General features: G+C 39.1%; 1 long non-coding RNA gene across 10 annotated transcripts in view; it reads right to left on the bottom strand.

Moving 5' to 3' along the window:
• Positions 1–23651, bottom strand: part of LOC129639899 (uncharacterized) — a 243309-nt gene that overhangs the window by 202786 nt on the left and 16872 nt on the right. For 7 of the 10 annotated variants that reach the window (XR_008708655.1, XR_008708657.1, XR_008708658.1 and 4 more), the window contains exon 3: positions 4701–4731. The exons of the other annotated variants lie outside the window; for them this stretch is intronic. This is a non-coding gene — a long non-coding RNA (uncharacterized LOC129639899). The remainder of the gene's footprint in view (positions 1–4700; positions 4732–23651) is intronic. 10 annotated transcript variants of the gene reach the window in all.

The following is a 23651-nucleotide window of genomic DNA, read 5'->3' as shown; positions in this document are numbered from 1 at the left end:
AACACGTGTAGCCCATGGCGGATTCATGTTGATGTGTGGCAGAACCAATACAATATTGTAAAGTAATTAGCCTCCAATTAAAATAAATTTTAAATTAAAAAAAAAAGAACACAAGGCAAATTGAAGAATTATAATTCATTTTCTAAAGACTCAGGAAGATAGGAAGTCAGGAAGGGGACTCATGAACTTTTACTAGGATACTCTTTGGGCATTGGTAGAAGTCAAGAAACTAAACCGATATTCACTTCTGATTGTAAAATATGATTATATTTCTTTTATGCAATTTTCATTTCTCTCATACATAATGCCTAAAGAGGAAGGAAGCAGTTAATTTTGGGAGATGTATCGTTTTTATTTGGCCCCAAATTATGAAACTGCTTACATGAAAAACTGTGATAAGCAAGACTTTAGTTGCAATAGAAATTTGATTTGAATGCCAATTAGCCTAGTATTAGACACAGCAGAATACTTACTAGACAAAGTATCATTGGGGAAATCAACTTTTTCTTTCCTGATATGCTCATCAAAGCTATAGGTACTAATTGGTTGCCTACAAATATACACTCCTCCCTCTTTTCCCTTGCAAAGACACAATTTATTTCATGTTTCCACTCCTTTCCCACATGACTCAGAGGCTTAGCCTCAGGCATAAATCTTGATCAATTCATAGGACCAACCATGTGGTCCTATATTCTCATTGCCAATGTTTGGTTTAAGGGTAATCACTAATTGTGGCCAATGAGACATAAGTGAAGATTTGTTGGGAGCTTCTGAGAAATAGTCCCTTATTCCTCAGAAGACACCAATGGCATGGCCCCATTTCTCCCTCTGGACATTGTCACATCTGCATGAGATATATGAAACTGCTGCAGCTGTCCTGTGACTACAAGGGTAATCATTATTAGTATGAAGCTGATAATAACTCCAGAAAAGTAGAGAATAACAGAGAGTAACAGAATAAATCAACTGAGTACATGTGTTTATCTCTTCTCAGCTGAAAATCTTAAATAATGACAATATAATAATAATATTAATACTGATAATACTAATGCCAGTTGCTATTTATTCATCAGTACTTTGGGCCAGACACTGTTCCAAGTATTTTACATGTACTAGATTTTATTATCCTTATGTTTCAACAAGAAAATAAATGAGAAGAAACAGAGACCCAGACAAGTTGCCTATGATCTCTTAATGGTAATATGGAACAAGGACTCAGACCCAGAGAGTTCAGTTATAGAACCTGTGCCCTTAAACACTATGAGTGATTAAAAAAAAAAAAAAAAGCATAAATCCATAAGGACAAAGGAGATGAAACTTAATAAGAAATATTAGATTTTTGAAAGACAGAAAATGGAGAAATGTTGACTGAACAAATCTGATAAAAACCCATATCAAAGGCCTACAGAGGGGGTGCTAGTAAGAACCAAACTAATACAATACCTGGAACTTGGGAAAGGCTCAGGAGCTTGAGACACCTCAGAAGATGATGGGAAAGAAAATCCAAAACAGGAAAGAGAATTAAGTAAAGACTACAAAAACAAGTTAGATTCTCAAAGGCCCTTCTTCACCTTAATAGTTGACTAGGTATCTATCCTTTAGAGAAATTGAAGTCTCCAGTGAAATCAAGCAAAGTGGCAGGTGGAAGAAAGAAACATTTTTTAAAAAAACAACGGGATAAAGTAAAAGTTTTCATACTGAACACTGAGATCTCCACACTCTTTCTGGCTCCTCAGATATAAACAACCAGACAAGAGATGAAAGAAATCATCTCTGAAGAACCAGGGCCTCCCCAAAGGGACAAAACCTCACACATTAAAAACCTCATACAGATGCAAATCGGTAGCACACTCCCCCACATCCATGTATCTGTACAATCAGTCTACAGGGAAGAGTACCAGTTAACTAACAGAAGAATATGGTGCTGGAGAAGACTCTTGTGAGTCCCTTGGACTGCAAGGAGATCCAACCAGTCCATCCTAAAGGAGACCAGTCCTGGGTGTTCATTGGAAGGACTGATGCTGAGGCTGAAACTCCAATACTTTGGCCACCTCATGCGAAGAGTTGACTCATTGGAAAAGACTCTGATGCTGGAAGAGATTTGGGGCAGGAGGAGAAGGGGACGACAGAGGATGAGATGGCTGGATGGCATCACTGACTCGATGGACATGAGTTTGAGTGAACTCCAGGAGTTGGTGATGGACCGGGAGGCCTGGTGTGCTGCAATTCATGGGGTCACAAAGACTCGGACACGACTGAGCAACTGAACTGGACTGAACAGAAGAATGATGAAGGAACAGAAGAAGAGAAGGACGACAGAAGATGAGATGGTTGTATGGCATGACCAACTCAATGCACATGAGTTTGAGCAGGCTCCGGGAGTTGGTGATAGACAGGGAAGCCTGACGTGTTGCAGTCCATGGGGTCTCAAAGAGTGGGACACGACAGTGAGACTGAATCGAACTGAACAGAAGAACAAGGAGCTTTCCAATAGCTTTTCAGTATCACTCTTAAATATAAATATAAATTGACAGCTCTTTTTTCACTCTTACACATGTGTGTAGAGTCAAGAATGACCAGAGACTTAATACAACTTCCAATGTGAAGCGCTTCCCTGATAGCTCAGATGGTAAAGAATCTGCCTGCAATGCAGGAGACCTGGGTTTGATCCTCGGGTTGGGAAGATCCCCTGGAGAATGGAATGGCAACCCACTCCAGTATTCCTGCTTGAAGAATTCTGTGGACAGAGGAGCCTGGTAGGGTACAGTCCATGGGATCACAAAGAGTGGACATGACTTAGCAACTAATACCTTCACTTTTCCAATGTAAAACACAGGCCAAAATGAACAAACAGAAATAGGGGAAAAAAGACAATTCAAGAGCACATAAATAAAATATTTTTTAAACCCTCTAATTCACACCTTTTTCATACTGTAGAAAGCTGAGCGCTGAAGAATTGATGTTTTTGAACTCTGATGATGGAGAAGACTCTTGAGAGTCTCTTGGACTGCAAGGAGATCCAACCAGCCAATCCTAAAGGAAATCAGTTTTGAATATTCATTGGAAGGACTGATGCTGAAGCTGAAACTCCAATACTTTGGCCACATGATACAAAGACCAGATTCACTGGAAAAGACTTTGATGCTGGGAAAGATTGAAGGCAGGAAGAGTAGGGGATGACAGATGACAAGATGGTTGGATGGCATTACCAACTCGATGGACATGAGTTTGAGCAAACTCCAGGAGTTAGTGATGGACAGGGAGGCCTGGCATGCTGCAGTCCATGGGGTCAGTTGAATATGACTGAACTGAACTGAATTCACACCTTAGACAGACAGAAGATTTAATGTCCATTAAAAAAAAGGGGTGCAATATAAAAAGAGGAATGAGAGAATAAGAATAATATCTTGGAAACTAAACAATATCCAATTTTTTTTAATTTTATCAAAAGAGGTGAAAAGAGGAATTGAACACATATACAGAAGATAGAACAAAAAAATCCAAGTGATAAAATAATAATTACAATAATAATAGAAAATTCTCTACAGCTCTTATGTGTCAATCACTGTTTTGAGCACTTTACATGTATTAATCCATTTTCTCTTCAAAACAATCTATAAGATGGACATTATTAATTTCCCATATGAGAAAAATGAGTCACAGAGAGCATATGTGACTTGTCCAAAGTAAAAACCTAGTAAATAGGGAAGCTGATTTAGAATGCAGGCAGTCTAGCTTCAGAGTAAATGCTTATATAAATACTGCACTGCCTCCTTAGAGAAAAGGAAATAAAAGGTAAAGAGCTATACAATAATTATAGGATCAATCCAAGAAGTCTGACAATTTCTAGCAAGAAAGAATGGAAAATTAGGAGAAATTAAACCAATAACTAGCATTTACCTCCAATTTTATATAGAAAAAGTATACCACTGACCTGTTAAATACAACATAATCTTATTTTTTTCGGGAAAGAGACAAAGAACTACAACAAATTATAAATGTATGTGTAGCAGCCCCCAAAATTCAATACTTTCTTATAAAAGTAAACGAAGTACTTATGTCCTTTTTCTCCCCCTTACTTTGTAAGACAACAAGATTTCTCATGGTGACCTTCCATTTCTGAAGGTCTCTGTTAATTTCTCTCCTACACCTTATAGGGAAGGTTTAAAATTTTTCTTTCCTCTTCATGCAGGCACTCTGCAACTGAGTTCATGCTTGAAAAAAGATAAAAAAACAGACTCACAGCATTAGCTGTAAAGTCAGGCTTGGGTAGAATAACCCCAACAATGGTAAAATGGAAATGCCATTGAAGAGTACAGCAAAGATAGTAACTAGGCACCAGGTGATTTAAAAGCCCTAGCTCTAGGACTTCCCTGGTGGTCCAGAGGTTAAGACTTCACCTTCCAATGCCGGGGGTACAGGTTCAATCCCTGGTAGGAGAGCTAAGATCCCACAGGCCTTGAGGCCAAAAAAACACAAAATACAACAGAAGCAATATTGTAAGAAATTCAATAAAGACTTTAAAAATTTTAAAAAATAATAAAAATAAAAGCCTTGGCTCTAGTGTTTCTATAATAGTACCAGTAATATAGTAATATCTCAATAAATACATAATTAATGAATGACTCTTTGTTACGATGTTAGAGATAATAAGAGCTTTTTTTTATACATAATTTGTTTAAAAATATTTCCTTTCTTACCTATCATAGACTGAGATATGTCCATGCTGCTCTGTAGGTGAAAAAAAAAAAAAAAAAAACCCTTTAATAAAGACTCCCTCAAGAAATTTTAAGTGACAGTCTCTAAATGATTTGTCAAGTACAAATGGTGGTATTATATAATTATATATCTGTTATAATCCAGATCTTTGAAAAAATGGGAACAAATCAAACATTTAATAGGTGCCATATCCTATTGCTCTTTGTCTCTAGCCACATAAAACCAAATCAAGGTCCAGTTCTCAATTTTAATATGATAGTAGCCTGAGGACACCACCATTTACATGTCCACTTAATTTCTGGTTATTTAAAATATATAAATCATAGACACACTATAATTATTCTATAAAATATAAACTACAACTTTCTATTCAAAAGTTATTAATGCTCTCTTTGCTTTGTTGAAAACTGATTTATCATCCATCTATCTACATATTTATCTATACCTACCTATCTATTTTATTATTTTAGTTCAGTGAAGCTAAGACAGTATCACTAACTTTGGAATAGAAACTTGCAGTCTATTTCAAAGAATAGCTTCATGGACAATTTAATAGGAGAAAATACCATTTCCACAGAATGAACTGGGCTCTCCAAAGTTATAAGAACCTATGAAAACCATGGTATTCTAGCCACCACAACACCGTCCAAGGTCTTAACACAGACATACTTAAATTCTTACTCATATCTTATTAAATAGTATTCTCAACCTACTTAAAACAGTGGTCTTCATTTTCTTAATGTTTTTGTGCTCTCATCTTGATATGTGTATATAGCAGAAATACCTCTCTTTATTTTCTCAATAACAAATGGTAGAAAAAAAGAACCTTTAAAATAGAAATCTGGCTAGGATTCCACTAGATCAACAGGGTCCAAGAATGTTATCACTGTTCTTTTGACTATGCATTCAACCATGACCCACAGGATTTTATTGTCTTTGATGATGCAAAATATTGCAGTGTTGTGTGGTAGTGAGGAGGTGGGAGAAGGACGGTGTATAATGTTGGTCTTTCTTTCCTCCTTAATAGAGCACAGAGGTTTTCATACTTGGTTTATGTGAGAATCTTCATTTCTAAAGCTTTCTAGGTGATTCTGATGGTTAATGAGGCCTTAGAAAGAATGGAATAGAATATCAGATAAGAGCATGAACTTTGAAGTCACATAGATTTGCATTCAGAACTTGAATATTCCTTACCAGTCTGTGATCTTAGACAAGTTACCTAACCACTGTAAACCTCAAGAAGATAACGCTTATCTTGTAGTATTATTTGAGGAGAAACTGAATTAATATATGTACGTCTACATGGTCTATTGTCTAACAATAATGACCAATCTAGAAATGGAGACTATTTGTGAATTCAAACAACAAAACCTAGAAAGTACAGAAAAAAATAACATGTTAAGTCTTTTGATATATACAGCCCTGCTGCTGCTGCTGCTGCTGCTAAGTCGCTTCAGTCGTGTCTGACTCTGTGCGACTCCAGAGATGGCAGCGCAGCAGGCTCCCCCGTCCCTGGGATTCTCCAGGCAAGAGCACTGGAGTGGGTTGCCATTTCCTTCTCCAATGCATGAAAGTGAAAAGTGAAAGTGAAGTCGCTCAGTCGTGTCCGACCCTCAGCGACCCCATGGGCTGCAGCCTACCAGGCTCCTCCGTCCATGGGATTTTCCAGGCAAGAGTGCTGGAGTGGGGTGCTAGATGACAGTAATGCTTCCCCACTGCCCCACCCTGGCTTTATTTCCACCCCCAACACACATACAGCCTCTCAATGGCTGCAAAGATAACTTTTCAGCATGAGGGAAACTCTAGCAATGTTGATTTAGAACTTCACTGGGGCACTTCAGTATCTTACACCATAAGCCTTGGTGCAAGTCAAACATTACTCTTTTCAAAGAGAAAGATTCATTTCTATTATCTCAGAGATGTCACATATCATGAGAGTAACCCAGAAAAGAAATTGATCTTGGGAAATGCAATTTCAGCAGAAAAATCTGGACCAGGAAGACTGTGGCAAGGTCCTAAAATGTGCCTGGCTCTCAGGGAATCATTATCACATAAAGCAAATGCTGATAATCTGCTTTATTTATAAAAGACTGACCAGGATGAAATTGTCAAGCAAGTGACACCTGTTGCTCACCACCAGGAGCAGCAGTCTCAGGATGTCAACTCACTGCATGGTGTGTAGGTGTCAGGGTCATCAAGAAACAAGAATGACATAGGCACTGGATGGAAAAATGCTTCACTTACACAGAGAAGAGCCATAGCAAGATCAACTTCAATAGTGAGTGTTGGTCCCCCCTGGTCAGTGGGTATAACCCCGCAGCCAAAGATAGAAGGTTTACACAAGCTCCTTTTGTCTTGAAAAGGAAGGATGCTGTCCCTCCCCTTAAAAGATATAGCAGTGGGCTGGCTAGGCACCATATGCCACAGGTGCTTAAGGATAACAAATAAGTTCATATCAAGCGTGAAATAGAAAATGGGGAAAAATATTCCCAAATAAATAGATATGTCCAGCTTACAGTTAAGAATTCTTTATCTCCTTGCAAAGAAATATTCCAGGCCAAAGGCGTGAATATTCATATGTGACTGCACAGGTCAAAAGACTACACAAAAGTAACTGTCTTTCCCAATAGGAATGTATCTGTAAATTTCCTATATATACACTTACCAAGTACTCAACTCAGATGCTTACTCTTTTATGGTAATAAACTGAATACTGTAAAGCTTTGACTAGGCAGAAAGACTTTAAAATGTACTATACTTAACTAAGGATTGAGATAACATGACTCTTCCATGGTTGAAAAACTTTCCATGTCTTCCTGATCCTAAACTCTTCTGCTCTTGTCTCAAAGAAAGAGGGAAAAAAAAAAAAAAAAAGATCTCTCTTTCTTGAAAAAGCTAACCTCTTCCCCAGAGCTCATTATCTCATCCTAAAAGTATATTCTCTGATAACTCATATCATCAGCTGTCCATTTTTCTCTCCTCTATCTTCAATTTTCACATTCCATGCAAGCTTGCTCTCTACCTACAAGCACTTTGAAGCAGATCAAGTCTATTCCCCTAACAAAAAGCAATTCCCTTAACTTCACTTCCCTTTATTTCTCTCTTTCTAGTTATCCTTCTTTCAGAGCAGCTGTCTCTATCCTTCAAAACCATTTTACTGACATCTTGATGCCACACCAATGAAACAACCATCTCAAAGATTAGTAATATCCGTTAATAATAATAGTCTTCTGTGGTTTCTTCTTCCATCTGTCTCCTCTTTAAGCTCTGTGGCACCCGTATCTCCTGTTTCTCCTTCTAATTTAAATTTTTCATCAATCTCTTTAACTGGATCCTTTTAAACCTATTTACATTCTTTAAGCATCTCTCACAAAATGATTTTGTTTTGTTTTGTTTTTTTTCCACAAAATGATTTGGGTGTTAAAAAATTAAGTATCTCTAAAAATTCTATTATTGCTTGGTTCTGTGTTCTGCTTGGGATTCCCAGGTGGCTCAATGGTAAAACATCTGACTACAATGCAGGAGCACAAGAGACTTGGATTCAATCCCTGTGTTGGGAAGATCCCCTGGAGGAGAAAATGGCAACCCACTCCAGTATTCTTGCCTGGAGAGAGGAACCTGGCAGGCTATAGTTCACTGGGTCACAAAGAATCGGACATGACTGAGCTTGCATGCACGTGTTCTGCTTGGCCCATATTCTCTGTCTCATAACATGACCTACTTCTATAATTTTAATAACTCTATCTCCAACTCCAATCTTACCCCTGAATTCCACAATTTAATTTCCAAGTAATTGCTCTGTAACTCCTCATGATTGGCTAAAAAAAATCACACCATGTCCAAACCAGTATCACTTTTCTCTACTCCTTTACCTGCTCCCAAGGCTATGGTTTTTCCAGTAGTCATGTATGGATGTGAGAGTTGGACTGTGAAGAAAGCTGAGTGCTGAAGAATTGATGCTTTTGAAATGTGGTGTTGGAGAAGACTCTTGAGAGTTCCTTGGACTGCCAGGAGATCCAACCAGTCCATTCTGAAGGAGATCAGTCCTGGGATTTCTTTGGAAGGAATGATGCTAAAGCTCAAACTCCAGTACTTTGGCCACCTCATGTGAAGAGTTGATTCACTGGAAAAGACTCTGATGCTGGGAGGGATTGGGAGCAGGAGGAGAAGGGAACAACAGAGGATGAGATGGCTGGATGGCATCACTGACTCGATGGACATGAGTTTGAGTGAACTCCAGGAGTTGGTGATGGACTGGGAGGCCTGGCATGCTGCAATTCATGGGGTCACAAAGAGTCAGACATGACTGAGTGACTGAACCGAGCTGAACTGTGTTCCTTAGATCAGGCCAATAGCATCATCCTGTTCTAAGTCGCTTCAGTTATATCTGACTGTCTGCCCCCCTATGGACTGTACTCTACCAGGCTCTTCTGTCCATGGGATTTTCCAGGCAAGAATACTGGAGTGGGTTGCCATTTTCTTCTCCAGGGGATCTTCCCAACCCAGGGATCAAACCCACATCTCTTATGCCTCCTGTATTGGCAGGTGGGTTCTTTACCACTAGAGCCACCTCAGAAGCTTCACCATCATCCTAGTTACTCTAGTAAAAGAGACTCAAAATCAACTTCTCCCTCAGCCATAAACTATTATTTACTTTATTTTCAAAATAACTGATATTTATCTTCTACTCTAACCCAATGGAATTGTGTTAATAGAGGTATAGACATATATAGGAAATCCAGAAGTCCCCACACACCTTAGAGAAGGGTTACAGAACTCCTGAAGAAGGCAAAGCTGTGGGGTCTGGATAAGAAGATGCATAGGACAGAGACTTCATGACTGGAAATGTTGACAAGTAACACCTCAGCAGGCACCATCCAAGGCTCACTAGTGCCTGGGCATGATAAGGAGAATTTTCGTTAAGATGTCAAAGAAGACTCAGAAGACAGAATGGGGAGTTGCATTTTCTTCCCCATACTATAAGAATACATACACTTTCCTGAGCCTTCAGACACTGTCCTAAGAAGGAAGAGAAGAAAAAGACAACTCTTGAAACAGAAGATATATACTGACAGGCAAGCTTCATATTGAATTGGCTTGATATTTACAAGCATTTAGATAGCCTTTGACCAAGTTCAAGTTTCCTATCAGCAGGCGTGGGAGCTTGAGATCAAATGGATTCATAAAATCAGGGCAATTTCAATTCTTTGAAAATGTCATGTTGGATAGATTTTTACTCTATTCCATGGGTATTCTCTGTGATCTGGCCCCAACTTTTCTTTATACCTTTAAGATAATATTTCCCTTCATGTGTTTTTTAGGTTTCACTATGAAATTTCACTCCTCCAGTGACTTTACCCATGGTGTTCACTCAACCTCAAATGCTCTCTCTACTTCCTTCACCCATGAAAATATGACTTATGCTTCAAAACTCAGCTTGCTTATCAGTTCTTACACAGAGCCTTCCCAGTTGCCCCAGGCCCGGCCCCAATTGTGAGTAATTGTTCCTACTTCTACCATCCCAACCACATTCTGAATCTCTCTCTGACTGAAAAAATTCTGCAAGATTCTGCTGAACTCACTGAAGCTCCTCTGCTTTAACATGCTTAGTAATATTTCATTAAATATTGAAGCTCATAAAAGGTCTTAAATTATCATTATCAATATCAATGATCACAAACAAGGCAGTAGCTCTTGAAGATGTGGAAGGTTCATTTCACTTCAGTTGCTCAGTCATGTCCAACACTTTGCGACCCCATGAATAGCAGCACGCCAGGCCTCCCTGTCCATCACCAACTCCTGGAGTTCACTCAAACTCATGTCCATCGAGTCGGTGATGCCATCCAGCCATCTCATCCTCTGTTGTCCCCTTCTCCTCCTGCCCCCAATCCCTCCCAGCATCAGAGTCTTTTCCAATGAGTCAACTGGTCAGGAAGCAACAGTTAGAACTGGACTTGGAACAACAGACTGGTTCCAAATAGGAAAAGGAGTTCGTCAAGGCTGTATATTGTCACCCTGTTTATTTAACTTATATGCAGAGTACATTATGAGAAATGCTGGACTGGAAGAAACACAAACTGGAATCAAGATTGCTGGGAGAAATATCAATAACCTCAGATATGCAGATGACACCACCCTTATGGCAGAAAGTGAAGAGGAACTAAAAAGCCTCTTGATGAAAGTGAAAGTGGAAAGTGAAAAAGTTGGCTTAAAGCTCAACATTCAGAAAACGAAGATCATGGCATCTGGTCCCATCACTTCATGGGAAATAGATGGGGAAACAGTGGAAAGAGCGTCAGACTTTATTTTTTTGGGCTCCAAAATCACTGCAGATGGTGACTGCAGCCATGAAATTAAAACATGCTTACTCCTTGGAAGAAAAGTTATGACCAACCTAGATAGCATATTCAAAAGCAGAGACATTACTTTGCCAACAAAGGTCCGTCTAGTCAAGGCTATGGTTTTTCCAGTGGTCATGTATGGATGTGAGAGTTGGACTGTGAAGAAAGCTGAGCCCTGAAGAATTGATGCTTTTGAACTGTGGTGTTGGAGAAGACTCTTGAGAGTCCCTTGGACTGCAAGGAGATCCAACCAGTCCATTCTGAAGGAGATCAGCCCTGGGATTTCTTTGGAAGGAATGATGCTAAAGCTGAAACTCCAGTACTTTGGCCACCTCATGCGAAGAGTTGACTCATTGGAAAAGCTCTGATGCTGGGAGGGATTAGGGGCAGGAGGGGAAGGGGACAACAGAGGATGAGATGGCTGGATGGCATCACTGACTCGATGGACGTGAGTCTGAGTGAACTCTGGGAGTTGATGATGGACAGGGAGGCCTGCCATGCTGTGACTCATGGGGTCACAAAGAGTCGGACATGACTGAGCGACTGAACTGAACTGAGGCTTTGCAGAGGAGGTAGCACTAACTGAGTGGAGCAAGATTTATCAACCTCATCACTTTTGGTCTTTTAGGCCAAATAATTTTGTGTTGTGGGGGGCTGATTTATGCTTTGAAAAATGTTTAGCAGCATCCATGGATTCTCTCTACCCACTCCTCCAGTAACAACCCCACTTCCAAGTTGCAACAACCCATGGACTCTAGACCATGGTGTTCTCCAGGCAAGAATACTGGAGGGGGTAGCCATTCCCTTCTCCAGGGGATCTTCCCAAGCCAAGGATCAACCCCAGGTCTCCCGCATTGCAGGCAAATTCCTTACCAGCTGAACCACAAGGGAAGCCCACAAACTGTTTCCAGACATGGCCAAACATGTCCTGGAGGCAAATAGCACACATGTTTGATAACCACACAGATAGAATATTGTGATAATGAAACTATTACAAAAACAACACTGACACTATTTATGATAATGGATTTTAAGGAGGTAAAACTGGAAGAAGAAAGGCAAGTTATGAAGAAACATTCTGATTTCTTTTTTCCTCATCTCTTTATCAGCAACTTCTGTCAGCTCCAACTCTAAAATATATCTGAAATCTATTTCTTACCATTCCAGTTTCTATCATTCTAGTCATCTTTCACCTGGACACCTGCATTAGTTTCCTATCCAATCTCCCCACATCTATACTTTCTCCTCTATACTAGCCTGTCCCCTACACAGAAACAAAAATATATATTAGATCACAATAATTCCTTGATTTGTATTTCCATTAAACCTAGACTAGAAATACAAGCTCAGTAGCACAGCCCAAAACGGCCTATGTGATCTTATCTGGGCTTCTCTCTAACTTCATCTTCTCTCCCTTTTCTCTACTAAGCTTCTGTCACAGTGACCCTTTTGTTCTACATGGAAATCACTAATGTCATTCTTCATTCAGGGTTACACTTGTTTCTTTCAAGAGAGTTCTTCCTCCATTCACTTGACTGGTTCCTTGTCATCATTCAGATTTCCATTCAAATTACATTTCCTAGTATGTGTCCCACCTGGCAACTCTGTCTGAAATATGCACACACATGCTCACCCAATCCTGATTCTCTTGCATTACTTTCTTAATTTGAGTATATGCTAAGTTGCTTCAGTCATGTGCAACTCTTTGCAACTGTATGGACTGTAGCCCATCAGGCAGCTCTGTCCATGTGATTCTCAAGGCAAGAATACTGGAGTGTGCTGTCATTCCATTTTCCAGGGGATTGTCCCAACCCAAGGATTGAACCCCCATCTCCTGTGTCTCCTGCATTAGCAAGGTAATTCTTTACCACTGAGCCACTGGGGAAGCCCCCACTTTCTTAATAATACTTGTCAAAAATTGTGTTCTTCACTCACTTGTTTATTGTCTTCCAGTAGAAAGTAAGTCTGATGAGAATGGGGATTAGTCTGTTTATTATTATACTGCCAGCACTTAAAAACAGTGGCTGGCACATAGTAGGCTGTCAGTAAACATTTTTTGAATAAGTATCTTCATAATATAGGAATGAAATGATGTGGGACAGAACTAAGGCAGTGAAAATGGGAAAAGAAAAGGAAACTATATTAATATGGTAGAAGAAACAGCAAATCTGGTGAGTAATCATTTAAAAGGTATACTAATAGACAAGAATTAGGGGTAACTTCTAGATTTTTGTATTCAGCAAATAGATGAATGGTAGCAGATAATAAGAAAGTGAACATGTGATGATGAAAATGTTTGGAGGGAAAGTTTGAAGATATTGAGTCAGTATACTTAGTCCAGTCATATACACGTTATGATAGGTAATTTTGAAGACCAAGTGACATTTTCACAATGAAAGGAGACATGTGGGAATCATCCACTTTCTGTGATAGGTGAAGCCATAGTAATTGATGAGATCACCCAAAGAAAGTGAGCAGAGTAAAAGAAGAAAATTTAAGTCTATAGTCAACCTAGACAGCATATTAAAAAGCAGAGACATTACTTTGCCAACAAAGATCAATCTTGTCAAAGCTATGGTTTTTCCAGTAGTCATGTATGGATGTAGGAGTTGGTCTATAAAGAAAGCTGAGCACCGAAAAAATGATGTTTTTGAACTGTGGTGTTGGAGAAGACTCTTGAGAGTCCCTTGGACTGCAAGGAGATCCAACCAGTCCATCCTGAAGGAAATCAGTCCTGAATATTCATTGGAAGGACTGATGCTAAAGCTGAAACTCCAATACTTTGGCCACCTGATGTGAAGAACAGACTCATTGGAAAAGACCCTGATGCTGGGAGGGATTAGGGGCAGGAGGAGAAGGGGATGCCCGAGAATGAGATGGTTGGATGGCGTCACCAACTCAATGGACATGGGTTTGAGTAAGCTCCGGGAATTGGTGATGGACAGGGAAGTCTGGCGTGCTGCAGTCCATGGGGTCACAAAGAGTCAGACATGACTGAGTGACTGAACTGAACTGAAACAGCATATGGCAAAGCTAACATGTCAGATTTATACTGAGAGGCAGGAAGGCATATCACAGAGAAGATAAAAAGTAAAGCATTTCAGAAGGTAGGAAAGTTTGACATCAAAATGTCAAGGGAGAAGAGTTTCATGGACTGTAACATAGCAATGAAGCCACCAGGAATCTTGGCAAGAATAGTCAGTGGAGTTCAGGAGATATAATCCAAACAGAAGTAATGGAAAAAATTAGAGATGAAAACAGATATGTTAGAGTAGACTATAAATTTTAGAAGGCTGTGATCCAAAGGAAGAAGGGACAGAATAATGGGAATTTTAAAAAATGAGAGCAGCTTGAATATGTATATGTATATATACTAAAAGACCATGATGGAAACAGAGCAGCTGCATTTAATAAATATTAAAATATATTAAAAGAGTAGAGGTCCCTGAAAGTATGAGGACTAGAATCCAGAAAAGAGGTAAATGGATTAGTGACAAGAAAGCGTTCTCCTTAATTTTAAGGATGGGCACAGCTTTAGAGAAACTCTATACAGTCAGCAAAAACAAGACAGAGAGTTTACTGTGGCTCAGATCATGAACTCCTTATTGCACAATTCAAACTTAAATTGAAGAAAGTAGGGAAAACCACTAGACCACCCAGGTATGACCTAAATCAAATTCCTTATGATTATACAGATTTAAGGGATTAGATCTGATAGAGTACCTGAAGAACTATGAACAGAGGTTTCTGACAATGTACTAGAGGCGGTGATTAAAACAATCATCAAGAAAAAGAAATGCAAAAAGGCAAAATGATTGTCTGAGGAGGGCTTACAAATACCTGAAAAAAGAAGGGAAGTGAAAAGCAATGGAGAAAAGATACATCCATCTGAATGCAGAGTTCCAAAGAATAGCAAGGAGAGATAAGAGAGCCTTCCTAAGTGAACAATGCAAAGAAATAAAGAAAACAATAGAATGGGAAATAATAGAGACCTCTTCAAGAAAATTGGAGATATCAAGGGAATATTTCATGCAAAGATGGGCACAATAGAGGCCAGAAATGATATGGACCTAACAGAAGCAGAAGATATTAAGAAGAGGTAGCAAGAATACATAGAACTATACAAAAAAGATTTTAATGACCCAGATAACCATGATGGTGTGATCACTCACCTAGAGCCAGACATCCTGGAATGTGAAAATCAAGTGGGCCTTAGGAACCATCACTACAAACAAAGCTAGTGGAGGTGATGGAATTCTAGCTGAGTTATTTCAAATCCTAAAAGATGATGCTGTCAAAGTGCTTCACTCAATATGCCAGAGAATTTGGAAATCTCAGCAGTGGCCAGAGGACTGGAAAATGTCAGTTTTCTTTCCAATCCCAAAGAAAGGCAATGCCAAAAAATGTTCAAACTACTACACAATTGCTCTCATCTCACACGCCAGCAAATAGATCCTCAAAATTCCCCAAGCTAGGTTTAAACAGTATGTGACCCGAGAACTTCTGGATATTCAAACTGGATTTAGAAAAGGCAGAGGGACCAGAGATCAAATTGCCAACATCCAGTGGATCATATAAAAAAGCAAAAGAATTTCACAAATACATCTACTTCTGCTTTATTGACTACCAAACCCTTTGACTGTGTAGATTACAACAAACTGTGAAACATTCTTAAAGAGATGGAATATCAGACCACCTGACCTGCCTCCTGAGAAATCTGTATGCAGGTCAAGAAGCAACAGTTAGAACTAGACATGGAACAACAGACTGGTTCCAAATTGAGAAAGGAGTATGACAAGGCTGTATTTGTCACCCTGCTTATTTAACTTATATTCAGAGTACATCATGTGAAATGCTGGGCTGGATGAAGTACAGTCTGGAATCAAGATTGCTGGAAGAAATATCAATAAACTCAGATATGCAGATGGCACCATCCTTTTGGCAGAAAGTGAAGAGGAACTAAAGAAGACTCTTGCTGAAAGTGAAAGAGGACAGTGAAAAAGTTGGCTTAGAACTCAACATTCAAAAAACTAAGATCATGGCATCTGGTCCCATCATTTCATGGCAAATAGATGGGGAAACAATGGAAACAGTGACAGACTTTATTTTCTTGACTCCAAAATCACTGCAGATGGTGACTGCAGCCATGAAATTCAAAGAGACTTGCTCCTTGGAAGAAAAGCTATGACAAATCTAGACAGCATATTAAAAAGCAGAGACATTACTTTGCCGATAAAGGTCTGTCTAGTCAAAGCTATGGTTCTTCCAGTAGTCATGTATGGATGTGGGCTGCTGCTGCTGCTAAGTCGCTTCAGTTGTATCCGACCCTGTGTGACTTCAAAGATAGCAGCCCACCTGGCTCCTCTGTCCCTGGGATTTTCCAGGCAAGAATACTGGAGTGGGTTGCCACTTCCTCCTCCAATGGATGTGGGAGTTGGACCAAAAAGAAAGCTGATCACCGAAGAAATGATGCTTTTGAACTGTGGTGTTGGTGAAGACTCTTGGGAGTCCCTTGGACTGTAAGGATATCCAACCAGTCCATCCAAAAGGAAATCAGTCCTGAATATTCACTGGAAGAACTGATACTGAAGCTGAAACTCCAATTCTTTGGCCACCTGATGCAAAGAGCTGACTCATTAGAGAAGACCCTGATGCTGGGAAAGATTGATTTCAGGAGAACAGGACAACAGAACATGAGATGATTGGATGCCATTACCAACTCAATGAACATCAGTTTGAGCAGCCTCCGGGAACTGGTGATTTACAGGGAAGCCTGGAGTGCTGCAGTCCATGGGTTCTCAAAGAGTTGGACACGACTGAGTGACTGAAGTGAACTGAAGAGCTTTACATTATGTAGATCAGTGGTAAATGGGGTAGAAAGTTCTGAGAGATCCAAAGGCCTGGCTACTAAGACTAGAAGAAACAAAAGAAGTAATCAGAGCTGACATTTATTGATCTCTGACACTTACTGAGTCATATATATTTTCTCTGTGGTGTAGGAGACATGGTCATCAGCTAGAAAGGAGGTAGTTGAGGACAGTGGTGAAAATGTGAAACACCTTTGGTGGAAGATAGGGACAAATTTCTTCCATGTATCAAAGACATAGAAGAGGGATATTATGCTAACCCCTTTGCTTATTTGCTCTTTAAAACCATCTGGAGACATAAACAGAAAGTGGACAAGTCAGTTAAACTCTTCTGAGTCTTAGATGTCCTTCTCTGTAAAATGAAGGGTTTAGACTTGCTGGCTTAACTCTAAGGTTTTTCACAGATCTGCCATTCTATGACTTTGTTCTGTTGTCTCTAAACCAGAGGTCTTTATAAGACAGAGGACTTGATCATGTTTTGCTTCAATTGTGAGACACACTGGGACAGCATCAAACCCATAGTGAAGAGGAAGGAGCAGGAAACAGACTATAAGGCTTTGTGAGGAAATAGAGGTTGGAGTGAGGAGTATGTTAAAGTTACAACACAAAAGGGGCAAAGCAATCTTGGGTGTAACCTGTATTAATGATACCTAGGAATTATTTGATATCATGGTTGTGGTATGGCAGCAGTAATTTCAAAGTAGTGGTGATTTTTAGAATCAGGTGGGTTTACTTACCATAGTTCTGAGTTTAGAACATGATATACTAGTCTGGGAACACAAAATGCTAGACACAGTCCATAAAAGGAAAGTGAAAGTGAAAGTCACTCAGTCATGTCTGACTCTTTGCAACCCCGTGGACTATGGAATTCTCCAGGCCAGAATACTGGAGTGGGTAGCCTTTCCCTTCTCCAGGAGATATTCCCAACCCAGGGATCAAACCCAGGTCTTCCGCATTGCAGGCAGATTCTTTACCAGCTAAGCCACCAGGAAAGCCCAAGAATACTGGAGTGGGTAGCCTATCCCTTCTCCAGGGGATCTTCCCGACCCAGGAATCGAACTGGGGTCTCCTGCATTGCAGGCCAATTCTTTACCAATTGAGCTATCAGGGAAGGCCACCTAAAAGGAAGGGGTCAGCCAAAGAGACAATGATTAACAATAGGACTCTAATCTAAAAAGAGAAATTGCAGATCAAATGAGAGAACCAAGGCAGTATCCAAGATTTCACAAATCTGCTCAGTGGGCAGGTAGAGGCTCAGGTTTTCTTACACAAGCTCTACCAGATTTTAAGCTGCAAGACCAATTCCATTCCCCACTTGTTAAGGACATAAAACTCCCATGGTACAGCCAGTCTTAGTGAGGACATCCTCATCTTTGTATTTAAGAAATACCTCTATATTATCCAGTCTCTGTCTCCAGTTTTATTCTTTCTTACTTCCCAGAGTGAACTCCTTGCTGCATTCAGGCAGATGTATTCACTGGTCGTTGAGTGCTTACACCTCTGTCTGCATAATTGCTCATATAATTATATCTGGAATGCTCTCCATCATCTTTTCCATCTATCTGAAGTCCACTCATCCTTCAAGGCCCAATTCAATGCCATCTATATCTTTTATTATTCACCATCTGATGTCATTCCATATATCTAAACTCTTATAGTAATTACTGCCTTCACCAAATTGTTATTTAAAAGAGGATTTCACCTTGAAACTATTATTTCTATCTGGTTCACTTCACTGTGTGAACCTTACTGCTATGAATAGAGAAGATACCCAGTGTTTGATGAATTAGTGCAAATCTTTACATACACGCTGAGAAGAGCCAACAGATAGAAGGAAAAAAAAGATTATTCTCAATGATGTACAAATTTTGTGGCAAATCTTGTACATCCTCTCGTTTTTTTTAATTTTCAGTGTTTTTTTGTCAACTTGGAAGGCCCTCAAATGAATCATTCAGGATATTAGAAGGGAGAACACAGCACTTTCCTAAACAATCTATACACATTTCAATACTTTTTTAGAAAACATGCCCTGGAAAGGGACCAGAGTGCCTTACAATGAGAATAAAAGGTGAAAGAAGAGTAGAAAACAAAGATTTGAGGTAACAGATCATGAGTAGTGAACTAATTTCATACAGACTAGAATAACTACATTCCCATCCTCTTAGAAGATGTTTTTTCCAGTGGAGTTAAAGGAATACACATTTGAAGAATGATCTGAGCAGAACCAGTATCTTTAGAGTTCCTGTCACCACCACCAAATTCCATTTTAAACTTTTAGATATTAATGTGTAGCTGACATTTTAACTTTGGCATAAGGCTGTAAAGACATGAGTTCATTTTTAAAAGGGTAATATGACAAATGAATGGTGCTATGGTTTATGAATCTAAAACATGACAAATGCCACCACATTCTAGAAAATAACCCTTCTATTATTCTTGTATTTCATCTTCCAAAATGCTATCCAAAGTGCTAAAAGAAGGACCACAAATGAGAGATGGAAGGAATTCCTAAGGAGAATATAATCAATGTGATCAATAATTCCAAAAGATAGGTGCTCCATTAAAAAATTTGTCTCTGATAGGACTTTATTTCAAGGTGATTGTAATTCTACTTAGCTATAATGTTAAATGGAGAGTGAGCAACTTTCAAATTCTGAAACTGCCTCCATCAAAGAAAGCTGAAACTGGAAGTCAGTCACCATGTGGTGAGTGGTCAATTCTTATAACTTCAGGACTATATTGATTTGGTATGAAATATTGCTGCTAAGTCATAAGAAATATCATAATACTTATACTAATAATGCTAGAATTGTATTTTGGTGAATGCTGCCAGAAAGCAGAATGACTACTTTGACTTTTTCAATTGACTTTTTGGTGAAATACAAAACATTAAAAAAAAGGAAATACTTTAACAGATACCTCTACTATATTAGGCAGTCAGAACAAACTCCAAGTGGTTTTGCATTTAGGGCAGGATTTAGCATTTCTAGAGTAGAGTTAGATCAATGGCTGGAGTAGTTTTGAGGAACAATTTGCAAACTAAATGATACCAGTGGGAACATACAAAGAAAGATTGTTGCCCTGGTAGTTCCTTTTTATAAGAATATTTTTAAAAATTACATTAGCATTCATAATTTCACCATGGTTCATAGTAAGTAAAAATTCTTATAGGTTGAAAATAGATGGCAATATGTCCAGATATCAACAGAAATTGTTAAGATGACTGTTTGGCAAATGGCACCATTTGCAGTGACTTTACTTCTGTTTAGGATCTGACCCTTGTCAAACCAGTTCGTGCATGTCAACTCACTTCAGTCATGTCCTACTCTTGCAACCCCACAGACTTTAGCAAGCCAGGCTCCTCTGTCCATGGGATTCTACAGGCAAGAATACTGGAGTGGGCTGCCAAGCCCTTCTCCAGGGGATCTCAGGGATCAAATTCGCATCTCTGGCATCTCCTGCTTTGGCAGGCGGGTTTTTTTTTTTTTTTTTTTTTTTTTTTTTTATCACTAGCACCGCTTGGGAAGCCCTGTCAAACTAGTAGTCAGATTCATACGAAACATATGTTCATTAAGCAGACTGTCAATTTATAACAATAGACAATCTTTTCCAATTGCTGTAATACTTGTGCCTCTACCAAGATACCCCTTCCTGGAATTTCAAAACTCCAGGAAATTAAATGAGTAATTAGGGTGTTACTTAGTAAACATGGAATCACAACAAAATGAAAGTGAAAGTTTCTCAGTCGTATCCGACTATTTGCAACCCCAAGGACTATACAGTCCATGGAATTCTCCAGGTCAGATTACTGGAGTGGGTAGCCATTCCCTTCTCCAGGGGATCTTCCCAACCCAGGGATCAAATCCAAGTCTCCTGCATTGCAGGCAGATTCTTTATCAGCTGAGCCACCAAAGAAGCCCAAGAATACTGGAGTGGGAAGCCTATCCCTTTCTCCAGGGGATCTTCCCGACCCAGGACTCAAACTGGGGTCTCCTGCATTGCAGGTGGATTTTTTACCAACTGAGCTACCAGGAAAACCTAATAAAATGGAGGACTGCTTCATATAGGCCACAACAAAGTCCAGTATATTATCCGTGCTCCAACACAGAATGAATTTCTCTACAGACTAGAAACTATGCTCTGCAAATTTAACCTCTGGACAATGCTAACTTACTGGCTCTTTAGGCTCTCCTGCCTGTCCTTATGACCAGTGTTACTCCAACTCTTGATCAGCCCTCCTAGGCTGACTTATCCAAGCCCTCCTAGGCCAACTTATCCAAAGATGCTACTCACTTTTTTTTTTTGGCGGGGGGAGGGAGTAACTTCTATGATAACAAGGAATTAGAAAAAAAAAAAAACATTAAAACCATGACCAAAGGAGAAAATTATAAACAAATGTAAAATTAATGATAATAGCAATTTAACTCCATTACTAAAATGAGAAAGCACTGATTAATGCAGAGAAATGGAGCATCCTTCCTAAAACTTTTAAGGACTCCATTGAAGGCTTTGCACAATTGCCAAGCATTTCATAATGGCCATGTGATATAATATTTACGTACTCTAAGAACTTCTTAGTACAATACTAAATTAAAATACTCAACTTTAGTATTATGCTAATTTGTCCAGATATTCTAACTCATACTATTGAATTCTTAAAAAAATACATAAAAATATATACAGCATATGTAAAAATAAAGCTTATGAAATTGCATGATATTGATCTATAAGAACTGAAAAAAAAAAATTATGTATCAGCTCTTGGCCCATTAGGACTCTTTGGAAATCAGACAAGAGGTTGTCAACCACTTTTTAGAATAACTTTTCTAGGGTAATTCTTGCCCTTTTATATGCACAGTCTTTTTTCCAAATAGTATATAATAAAGTTGATTAGTTTTCTGTTGCTTAAATTACAGTCACATTCAAGTTCTGTATTCTTGGAATTGTTCCCAGATTATTTTGATTAGGAGTTTTGGGGACTTCCTTATTGGTTTAACCATATAACATTGTGATTCATCATCTACCAGATGGGTATTCACATTAATTCCATGTGAGTTCAACTGGGTTGGCTATTAAATATCATCATTATTTCCAAGTCATTAGCAAAGAAATAGTACTTTGTTATTACCATCATATACAACAATAAGAATGTTTGTATTTCATAAATTTTTTTTAATTTTTGCTAGTCGTTTCACATTCTCTACCCAGGAACCAGATTAGCAGATATTTTCATGTGTTCATACTTCTAGTCAAGGCAACAGATCTTTCTTAAGTAGTTACCACTGACAACATAAACAGCTCTATACAATGAACATGCTCATTGTTCCTCTCTATTCTACTTATTACGATGCTAAAGATATATGCTATGATTTTACAATCATTTCAAATGAAGTCATCTCAAATTCTATATATGAAAAATAACAGGGAAATAGTATGCTGTAAAACAAAGTATAGCTGATTATGTGTGTGTGAGCATGTCTACTCTAATTTGAGGTTTAACTGAAGAATTACATGTTTCAAACTAAATTATGCATAGAGTTCCCTGAATTATATTAGGAGATACATGATGCCACAGGACAAAGTTACAACATTTTTGTAAATAATTTTTTATCCTAACTAATTGGAAACATTTCATATATAAACAAGTATAAATGAAGAGTAGAATGCAAAATGTGCTCTCACGTTTTTTAAGATAAAACGGCAAGGCTAGTGTGCTTCATGCTGCTAAGTCGCTTCAGTCGTGTCTGACTCTGTGCGACCCCATAGATGGCAGCCCACCAGGCTCCCCCATCCCGGGGATTCTCCAGGCAAGAACACTAGAGTGGGTTGCCATTTCCTTCTCCAATGCAGGAAAGTGAAAAGTGAAAGTGAAGTCGCTCAGTCGTGTCTGACTCTTTGTGACCCCATGGACTACAGCCTACCAGGCTCCTCCATCCATGGGATTTTCCAAGCAAGAGTACTGGAGTGGGGTGCCATTGCCTTCTCCATGATGAAACTCCAATACCTGATGCAAAGAGCCAACTCATTAGAAAATATCCTGATGCTGGGAAAGACTGAAGTCAGGAGGAGAAGGGAACAGAGGACAAAATGGTTGTATGACATCACCAACTCAATGGACACAAGTCTGAGCAAGCTCTGGAAGACAGTGAAAGACAATAAAGCCTGTCATGCTGCAGTCCATGGGGTCACAAAGAATCAGACATGACTGAGCGACTGAACAACAACACTGTGCTTTCACAAGTGTCTTCTGGATATATTCTAGGTACCCTGAGTGTATCTCAGAATCTTGGTTTTTGAATGAGGGGGGTTGGAGATCCTGTAGATAGAGTAGCAGTGAATCCAACTACAGTTGTTGAGTCCAAATGTCACTTTAACACCAAACTCAGTTTCCAAGAGGACACGTTGGTCTTGGTTCATTTTTATTTTACATTTTTAAATCCATATTAGATAATGGACTGTTTAGTTTCATATCTCTGGCAGTATCTAGCTCATATTAGCACTTCCTAGATACTCAGAAAATATTTGTTGACTCTAAATTATTATTGAGTTTACAAATAACCCTCAGCTCAGTTTTCACAACTAAAAATCTTTTTGTAGCAAAATGTCCTTAAGCCAGGCTAATTTCTGACCTCAGTGTCCTTCGTGTTCACATTATTCCCACAGCATGGCACTGACTCTGCAAAATGCTCCACGATAATTTACATAATGCACTGTGCTTATCCTC

This window comes from Bubalus kerabau, chromosome X, assembly GCF_029407905.1.
Source record: "Bubalus kerabau isolate K-KA32 ecotype Philippines breed swamp buffalo chromosome X, PCC_UOA_SB_1v2, whole genome shotgun sequence".
NCBI lineage: Eukaryota > Metazoa > Chordata > Mammalia > Artiodactyla > Bovidae > Bubalus > Bubalus kerabau.
The sequence above is the reverse complement of the archived record's forward strand: the minus strand, read 5'-3'. Positions and strand labels throughout refer to the sequence as shown.